The 10,250-nt window shown below is 31.0% G+C and overlaps 1 long non-coding RNA gene across 1 annotated transcript; it reads left to right on the forward strand.

The window, feature by feature from the left end:
• Window positions 1-6,072: 6,072 nt before the first annotated feature.
• Window positions 6,073-7,440, forward strand: LOC131183358 (uncharacterized). Its single transcript, XR_009151475.1, has 2 exons — window positions 6,073-6,257; window positions 6,546-7,440. It is a non-coding gene; the product is annotated as an uncharacterized LOC131183358 (long non-coding RNA).
• Window positions 7,441-10,250: the final 2,810 nt, after the last annotated feature.

Here is a 10,250-nt window from a genome sequence, read left to right on the forward strand (position 1 = left end):
CCTAATTTAAGTAGTCCTTTTATTATTACTTTGATACTAAAAGTCAAGCCCCCTGTATCTCTGAATGATCTTCTGCATAGCAGTCTATGTAATGTTGTCAATAAATTAACATAAAAGTTGTAGCTAATAGGTTGAAATATGTGCTTCCTCATATCATGATCCATGCATCTTATAACCAAGCAGGCTAATCAATAATGATACAATTTGTGGGTTTTGAAATACTACTTCACTCGATGAAGCTTAGTATCAAAGGTTGCAAAGATATTATGTATGGACTTCTGGTTAGAGATGAACAAGCCATAAACAGAAATGGCTCTTTTCATTTTTTATCACAACCAACAGGTTTTATAAGCTCAATCGATTAAACATTCAAGTGAAAGATGAAAGATGAGCAAAGCCCTTTCTTCTTCTGCTACTACTTACAGGAGGGAGATCTAACCTACACATCAAACTTTCAAACATGTTGACGTACAATTGTTCATTTTATGGCCTTATAAAATCACTGGCAATTGCAAAGGCTCGACTTCTGAAGTTTTATTGGGTTCAAGTTATGCATTAACCATTATTTATTGCACACCAAAAAGCTATAGTTTAGAATATGTAGTTGACTTGATTAAATCGGTGATAGGTTAATTATGGACTACATGCATGTGTCCTGATGCTTACCAGCTCACATGGCATGTTATCCAAGGAGTGCGGTGATCCTAGATAGCAGTAGTCAAGGTAGCAACAAGAGACATAGAAAACTAAAGTAGCAACAAGAGACATAGAAAACTAACCACTTTAACTCAAAGAATCCTGCAATTATTGCATAGTACTAGGGAAAAGAGGAAAATTGACTTGTCTGCGAGTTGCTTGACACAAGGTAATGATCATATATTTAAACAAAAAGGGAGTTTGAAAATATACTTGAAAGAGAAAAAAGGGTTGAAATAAAGGATTGATCACAGCAACAAAATTAAAAGAAGATTATATATATATAGGCATAAAAAGGAGTTATTAAGTAATTTTTCTTAGTGTTCATATGAATTAAGATTTTAATCAGAAGTTTATTGTATATTGTCAGATTGATGTTTTTGAGGGATCAAATTATATTCTGAAATTCAATATCAATGAAAGAAGTAAATTATTATTAAGGATATAAATAACAAAAAATTAATTTGTTTTTGATCATTAATTACAAAAAAAAAAAGCTTGAAATTGCAGTCAAATAAAATTTATCTTCATGCAAATTATTTTCTATATCGTAGGCTTAAACAAAAAAATAAATATATATGTCTGAAGCCTCTGCAGCATAAAAACCACAAAACATCTGAAAGTGCTTTCATATCTTCATATATTTAATACAACTTAGCTAGGGTTCCTGAAGAAATAAATATTTTAGATGAGACATATGTCAGAGTTCAAAAGCACACACATGGAGTCAAGCCCTAATTCAATTATATATATATATATATATATATATACACACACACACACACATGTATGCATGAGTGTATGATTGACATGGTTTTCACGGGAATAGATGTATATTTATATTAACATAGACATGACTCAGTTGTTCATATCTATATATAAATGTTCTGAAAGAACAAAATTTATTGCCATTCATACATATATATATATATATATGTGTGTGTGTGTGTAATTTTATGAAGAAAATCCAGATCTCTGCAGCTACCTCCTTCAGCTTTCAGAAACTTACTGCAGCAATACAGTCTCCCAACAAACAAAACAGAACAGCCACTTCAACTATATCATGATAATATTCAACAGAAGAAAGATAGGGAGAGAAAGAGAGAGCTCATATCATGATTATTTTGTCATACAACACAAAACACAACATACTGAAACAAATCGAGCAACATCATGCCAATATCTTCAATCACCCAAGGCAAAGCCTGCAAAGATTACTAGCTAACTACTTCAATAAAGAAACCCATATGGATAAAAACCTTTGAAATATGGATAGATACGTGCTCGATCTAGCAAATTAACAATTAATCGGACCATGACGCTTCGATTCCCCGAGAGACGTAGAAAGGGAAGAAACTGATATAGTACTCAAATTATTTCCAAGAAGAAGACCCTTTTCTCATCATGCTAAAGCAGAAGTGAAGTTATTGGAGGTGGAAAATAAGAGAAGGGTTTTTTCTTCTTGAGCGAAGCCATCTTCTTCATCTTCTAACTTCCTTGTTTCTCCTCCTCTTTCTTTTTCTTGTTCTTGTTATGTTTGAGGTGGAAGGTAGTTCTGGTGGGGGTGGTAAATAGTAAAAGAAGAAGCGATGATGATGGAAGTTAGGGAAGAAGAGTAAAGACATGATGGTTTTGCCTGAATAAAGTGATAAAAATCCAAAGATTTGCTTGCTCTTTCTCAGAAAGGATTGATGGTTTTGTTCCTTATTTCACATCGAGATAATTATCATCAACCCCACCCCAAAACGACACACCTCTCTTCTTCTACTCATATATATATATAGGAACCAGTACTGTATTCATGGAGATGAATTATTCAATGTGCTCAATGCACATGCATTTTCACCCTGTGAAATACACTCTTTTTAATTTAAGAAAAATTCATATTTTTGTAAATGAAAAAAATACTACACTGCGCATACAATAGTTTGCTAATAAAGGATTTCTCTTGATAAATTCTCCACATGGTTGCAGTAATGCACTGTGAAATATCTTTAACAGCACATATACAGATCAACACGCTATTACACTTGCCCGTTTATAAGTAATTTTTCACCCATCTGCTCTCAACTTCTAATTTATTTAAATTTACATTTCATTAAAATATATTTCAAATATAAATGACTCTTAATATTAGAGTTTATTTAATAATGTGACTTAAAATTAATATGTTTAAATTTAATATATTATTTTTTATAAGGATATAATGAATAATTTGCATTATTTAAAATAATTCAAATTAATCCTTTCCACTTGACCTATTTGCTGTCTTTAACAATAAAATATTAGAATTTATTTATTAGAGGCCATTTTTTACTGTTAAAAATTTTTGTACTCCTTATATTTTGAGATAAATATTTAAATTAAAATAAACTATTAATTTAATAGTTTATGCACTAAATAATCTCTCTTATAGGTATATAGCGAAATGGTAATCCAAATAAGAGGTAAAAAAGAGAATATCAAAATAGTATTTGAGTCGTCTTTGTGACTATGAAACCTTGAATTTTGAAATAAAGAGAAAAAATGGTGTTCTCATAATATATTGATTATTGTAAATTTTTATTTTTAATTCAATTGAATAATGGATTAATAATTAGTTCATTAATAATTTAAATTATTTTCATTTCCTTTTTTTATTTTCTCATTAATTTTTTTTTCATATTTATTGAAAACCTTGTTTTTCATTACCACAAAACATATTCTATCTGTTCTTTTTTTTTTTTCTAAATTAATCTCGCTTTTACTTAGCTGTACATATTAATTAACAAAACCCCTTCTTTTTCCTTATTCCTCATCTATGTTATGGTCATAGCTAGGTTTAGAATTGAATTCTTAATTAAGTTGGATATGTGAAATCTTAATTACTTGTAGTGAACCAACGTATAATTGATTTCTATCTCTCTCTATAAAAACCCTAATTTGATTAATTGCTACATATAAATCAATTTGAGATTGAGGAATATCTCTCTCTTAAAATTTTCCTAAAATTCATGTTTTTGATAAACCAAAATATTAATTATTATTAAAGATAAAAGGTAAAAATCACGAGGATATAAACTATTATTTAATTTATTAAATAATTAATCAATTTATTTTAATTACACAATTTCATATATGCAGTTGGAATTTGTTAACAATTGATGACATTGATAAAGAGAGAAGCACATATCCATTATTATTATTATTATTATTATTATTATTATTATTATTATTATTTTGAAATTACGCATATATCCATTATTGGTTGCAATAAAAAATGTAAATTTTACGCAAAAATTGTACGATTAATCGAAGCTTAATTTTGATAATTATAAAAAGACTTCAACAATTAACAGTCTTACACACTTTACTGAAAAAAGAAAAGGTCATTTTCATGTCTCCCACATCATTAATTGCTTAGTACTGATGATGATGATATGACATATGCAATGACGATTAACAAAAACAAGAAGTCTTAAGTAATAAACCCATGTTTTTTTTTTTAAATACAATTATTACAACACATCAATGATTTGAATGGTTTCATTTCTTCTACTAATCAATAAAATTAATAACTTACTAAAAAAATATATTTATATAGAAACCATTTTTCAAAAAAAAAACATTTTATAATAAAAATAATTTATTTTATATTATTTAATTATAATTTTAAAAATATATGAAAATTAATACTTTGATATTTAGCGAATAACAAAGAATAATAATTTTATGTTTGACCTAGTGATAAAAAGTTGCCAATTTGATTAGAAGTTTCCCAGCCCTGATTCAGGCTTTTTAAAAGTTTGCATGCCTAGTGATAACGACAAATTATAGTATGCTCTTGATATACGTGCACTACCACTTATAAAATTATCAATTTTATATTTTTAAATTTAAAAAGTAATTTTTTTAAGTAAAATTGCACTGTAAAATTTGCACGTAACAAGCCCGTAAGATAGATCAATTAGGGCCTTTGGGCTCTGCTATTGACGGTAGGTAGTGTGAGTACGTGATTTACATAGATTAATATATTTTTATAAAATTATTATAATTTTATTTAATAATATATTTTATTCTTTAATTATATGTGTATTTATTTTTGAAAAGAAAAATGAAAAGAAGTGAGTCGGTGTGTGTGAGTATAATTCAACTCACATAAATTTTTTTATAAGATTAAATTTTCAAACTCTCACATTGATCTTAGATAGTGTATACGTATAGTTTATATAAATTAATATGTCTTAATAAAATTATAATAATTTTTTTAAAGAGTGTATTTATCTTTAAATTATATGTATATATCTATCTTAAAAAAAAAAAAAAAACCAATTAAGAGGCACATAGGAGTGCTATTTTGTAGATAATATTAAAAAATAAATAAATAATTATAGAGAAGAGGGAAGTTGTTGGAGCAAGATTTACTCTGGAGTAAAAGACAATGTCTTTTTCTCAATTCTTGGCAGTTAACTAAACCTAAGACTTTAATGATCATGATTCTAATTTTGGGGGAAACCGAAAAAAGTCACAATCTTCGGAATCATATTATTTATTTTGCTGATTGGGAAGCACATGGCGACTTCACCTGCCTTTGCCTCCATTTCAGATTTAACTTCAACCTCCTATCTGCTGCCCAACTATGCAACGCTGCTCAAAATCCATCCCATGGTAAAATAATAAAACTATAATAAAGGGACAATAAAATATTTTATATATTCTGTTTGTCATTACTGTTTTAAATTTGATCAATTAACCAATTATCTCATGTCACGCAGTCTTATTTATTTAAAACACTGCTATTATTATTATTATTATTATCATTATCACTATTATTTAGTTTATCTCTCTCTATATGTATGTATAATGAGGAAACATTGAGTTTATTCAAATTACTATTTATTTTTAAAATTAATTATAATTATATATTTATAATATAAATTAATTTTAAAATTTATATAAATTTAAAATTTTTAATCTTATTTATACTTAACTTCCATTAAATATAAAATTTTATAAAAAATAATTACTCAAATAAGAAATATATAAATAAAAAATAAAATATTATTAATTTATCTATTATTTATTAAAATATAAAAAAACATATTTATAATGATAAATAAATAATTTATTACCAATAATACTTATTAAAGACAGTAACATATAGCTAGTCATAGAAATTCGTCGCTAATAATTTTAGTAGCTTTTTAAATATTATCGTCACTAATTTTTTAGTAATAAAAATTTATCACTAAATCCTTTATAAAGCTAATCTACTATATATTATATTGTTACTGATAACTTTTTATGACGAAATATTTATCTCTAAGCACATACTAATTTTGTTTTTTTGTTATTATAATAATTAATATAAATTAATGTAACACCCCTGATTTTTTTTATATATTATTATTGGGCTTCGTGTAGGTATCCTCAATTCGCGGAAATTCGACAGTTGTCCGGATCTATGAATTTTCGGCCAGACAGACCAGCTACCGGAAAAGTCTCCGAATTGGATCGAGGTTTTGGCTACCCCACCATTGTCATGCATCCCGAGCGCGTTCCCGAAGTCGGAATCGGCAAAGGTAAACCCGAACCTTGCTTTTTCGTAATTTTCTAGTGCTTAAATCCATAAAATATTCGTGGTAGTTTAGAAAATTACGATTCTTTTTGCGATAGCTTATTAATATTTCTAAGGACTGCGGGACAGAGTTTTATAATTTTTAGAGCTTATTTGAGCCCTTTTGCAGGTTAGGTAGGTCCTAGGTATAGAGGAGACTCTGCCGGATTTTCGGCACGACTTAGGACGTATTGGTCTTTTTCTTTGTTTGTATTGAGTCAAATTTATTAAATGATTGTAATAAAATTGTCAGGTGAGCCGGGACAGCCTTCTTCCTCCGCCCAGCCGCCACAGTGATTGTCGTCAAGTCTGTGAGTAAAATATTAATTTTAATTGTAATTTCGATATTATTATATGTTCAGCATGCCCATGCATCACTTATATGCATATAATTATGTAGTTAAACTCTAGGCACGATTTATGTTGCATTGATAACTGTTAAAGTGCCATGAATGTTGTTGCGGTAATTTGGAGCAGTGTGCGTGCGTTGGCGTGCGTGTGATGTGGTGTGGACTATGGATAGGACGGGTAGTCACGGCTTGAGTTCTTCGCTGGGACCCGATCCTTCGAGGGGTAGTCACGGCTTGAGTTCTTCGCTGGGACCCTCGATTTGGTTATTAAGTGGAAGTCCGAGCTGAGTTCTTCGCTGGCACCAGGTTGGATTTAAGAGAGCTGTATAGGGGATCAGCTCCCATATATTATGATTGATGCTACAGGGTGCGTGAGTGCTCCAAATTACCTTTTTGATGCTATGATGTGAATTTATTGCTGATGTTGCATTTCATTCCACAGGTTGCATTAGTTTTAGATAGTTATAGAGATTATGGTTAAAATTGATATTTTACTCTCTGAGTCGAACGCTCACTCCTGTTCAATATTTTTTTCAGGCTACAGGAGGATTTTATTGTGGTTAACCTGCTTTTCTCCTTCGCAGGTTGTTTATCAATAGTTTTGTAATTTTATTTACTCCTAGAATTTTCGCATGTGTTAGAAATATTTAAATGATTCGGGTCTGTAATATAAATTGTCATGTGGACCTGTAAAATTATATGCATGTTTGATGGATTGGATGAGGGAGCTGAGCTCCCATTTATTTTTATGCTGATATGAGTATGTGGAGGGTGAGCTGAGCTCCCCAATTGATGATATATTTTGTTTACAGGTCGGGTGAGTCAAAAACTCCCCATTGAAAGGTCCACTTTATGGCCGGACTCTGTCCGGTTGGTTTCTTGAAATTGGGCCCAAATAGGCCTTAGAGTTGGGTTAATGAACAGTTAGGCTTACTACGGGCCTCGGGGGCTTTAGGCTGGCCCAGGTCCTAGTCTTGGTCAGGCCCATAGGTTGGGTCGTTACTAATGTGGTATCGAGCTTAGGCTCCATTCATAGGGAAAAATTATCTAAGTGTTGGGAAGAGTCTACTAGAGTCACATGCAGTATAGGATTACATTTCGTCTTTTTCTGTAATTCTTTGTTTCTAGATTCTACGTTATACCTCGGGAAATATAAGATTACCTCAGTTAGTGTCTTGATTTTCGTGGAGTACACAGAAATGTGAAATAGAGTTAGTAGACATGTGAGGTCTATCATGAGGATACATACTCCAAGAAATGTTATATTTTTGTCAGTATGGGTTTAAATGGTGTGCCCATTTCGTGTAAGGCACGAGTACATAAAAGTGAGTCTTAAAAGTACAGTTGCCCTAGATAAGGATGAGGATACCACTACTGGCAGTCATCAGTAGATGACCCTGTCAGAATAAGTTTGTGATAATAGAAGATTCAGGAGAGATAAGAAATTAGGAGACCTAGTCTGACAGGACGTATCGTAGTAACTATACAATGTTCTCGATGTCTGCTCTGTAGTGCAGATTACTGATCGACATGAGATTATTGTGTAGAGTGCGTGCATCCCCGTGGTGCTCCATAATGAGGGTGTTTGAGATGGCTTACATTTTGAAGCAGTTATGCGAGCGAGTTCTATATTTGCAGAGGAGTTGGGAACTCCTGGTTAAGAGTCTATTAGAATATTGAAAGGTCACAGTTGGGTGATAACTAGAGTCAGTGACTCAGTTACCCCAGCATGAGCTAGAGTTACATCAAGAGTTGCCATCAGACCAGAGGTTTCGGACTAGTTGCAAAGTAAAGGTGACACTTATAGAGTGAGAATAGTATACCTTGTGTGTATCAGTATGGAATAAAGTACAACTCTACTACCTAGAGAAGGTCGAAACTATGAATTGATGATTTATAGAGCTATGATATGATAAAAGAGTCATTAACTTGACATGGTTATGGCAAGGTGGTAGATGTAGTACCTTTGTTGCAGCAAGTTAGGATAAAGTCCTATCTTTTCAGAATGGATCAAAGGTTATTATTGATAATGATGACTTATGGAATAGTGTCCTAGATGGGACTGTAGAGTGTGGTAGAGAGTAGTTGGCTCGGGTATCCTGGAGAGGATACAAATTCCATTATAGGAATCATATATAATCAGATCATGATGGATGTAAATCCTTTGAATTGGATGACAGGTTTGGGTGCCCGGAATCTTAAGTTTTGGCTAGTTGAGTAAACATGGAAAATAATAATAATAATAATAATAATAATAATAATAATAATAATAATAATAATAATAAATTTACTGCAAAATTAGTTCTCGAGGTAGTAAGGGTATTATGTAAGCTAAGGGATAAGAATAGAGATCATACAATAAAAGTATGACTGTAATTTGCTGAGTTCCTTTCAAATTTCAAATTATTCAAAACAATAGTATAATCTAATTATAATAGTGTTAAGAGTAATAAATTAGTGAAGATAAATCACAGAAGGCCAATGGATAAAGAAAGTGCAGAATGAAAGTTTGGACAATTGATTGCAGATGCAATATAATCTAAATGCTAGTGGAAGTACTAGCTAGAGTGGTCAAAGGACCAAATCTGAGTAGCACAGACATATGATAACGCGATAGAAACTCTGAAAGATATAGTTAGCAAGTACAGCTATTATGTTAGGAAGAAGAATGGAACCAGGGATAGAATAGTCAAGTTCTATTTTGGGTAAGACAAAGGAAATAAATGAAAGGACAACCTAAAGAGTGTATAATAAAAGGAACAAAGTTAAGATATAGGATAGGCTAAGTGTTATTCTTGGCAAGGAGAATGACAAGGATGGAAAACCCAAAATGGGACCACATTAGTGAGAAAAGTGATGGAGGTATGGAATACAATAATAATGAGTAAATGTTAGAAGGTGTGCGATGGTATTGCGGACTACCTAAATAGGTAGAGAAAGAGAAGTTAGTAAGCAGTAAGTTGAATAAAAGTCTGTCTAAGGGATCAAATAGGTATGATGAGAGGAAAAGAATGATAGATAATGACACATAGGTTTTAGGTTAGACTTTTGAGATAGTGAGAAGGTAGTTAGAGGTTCGTTATGAATGTCAGGCAAACATTTTTAGTGTGATCAATAGAATCACTTTGTAGTGAAGCAATAACGACAGGACAATAGTAGGGGTATAATGAAAAGTGACAAGTCTGGATGGTTATAAATCACTAGAAAGTTCAAGGATCAAGTTAATGACCCTAGATAAGGGTGGAATTAGTGTTGGAAGAATTTATTAGTGAGAGAAATCTTTCAGGAATCAACAAAAGTTAAGGGCACAATAAAAACGATGATAGATATGAATCATAGGTCGAGTATAAGTAAAGTTAATAAATTATAAAATATTATGTCAAGAAGGAAAATGGTACGGTAAAGGGTTCATGCAGATGATACCTTATAGGTAGAGCACAATTGTGCTAGGAGATGATGAAATTTGAAGAGAAAAACTAAGAAACATAGGTTAAACATTATTATATGGACAATCGGGTGTAGTTGAATATAAGAGGATATTTTCTTTCTTTTCAAGTTTAGCTTGTGCTTTTGGTTCTAGAAGGTTATATAAGGAACAGAAACTGAGT

Source organism: Hevea brasiliensis, chromosome 9 (genome assembly GCF_030052815.1).
Source record: "Hevea brasiliensis isolate MT/VB/25A 57/8 chromosome 9, ASM3005281v1, whole genome shotgun sequence".
NCBI lineage: Eukaryota > Viridiplantae > Streptophyta > Magnoliopsida > Malpighiales > Euphorbiaceae > Hevea > Hevea brasiliensis.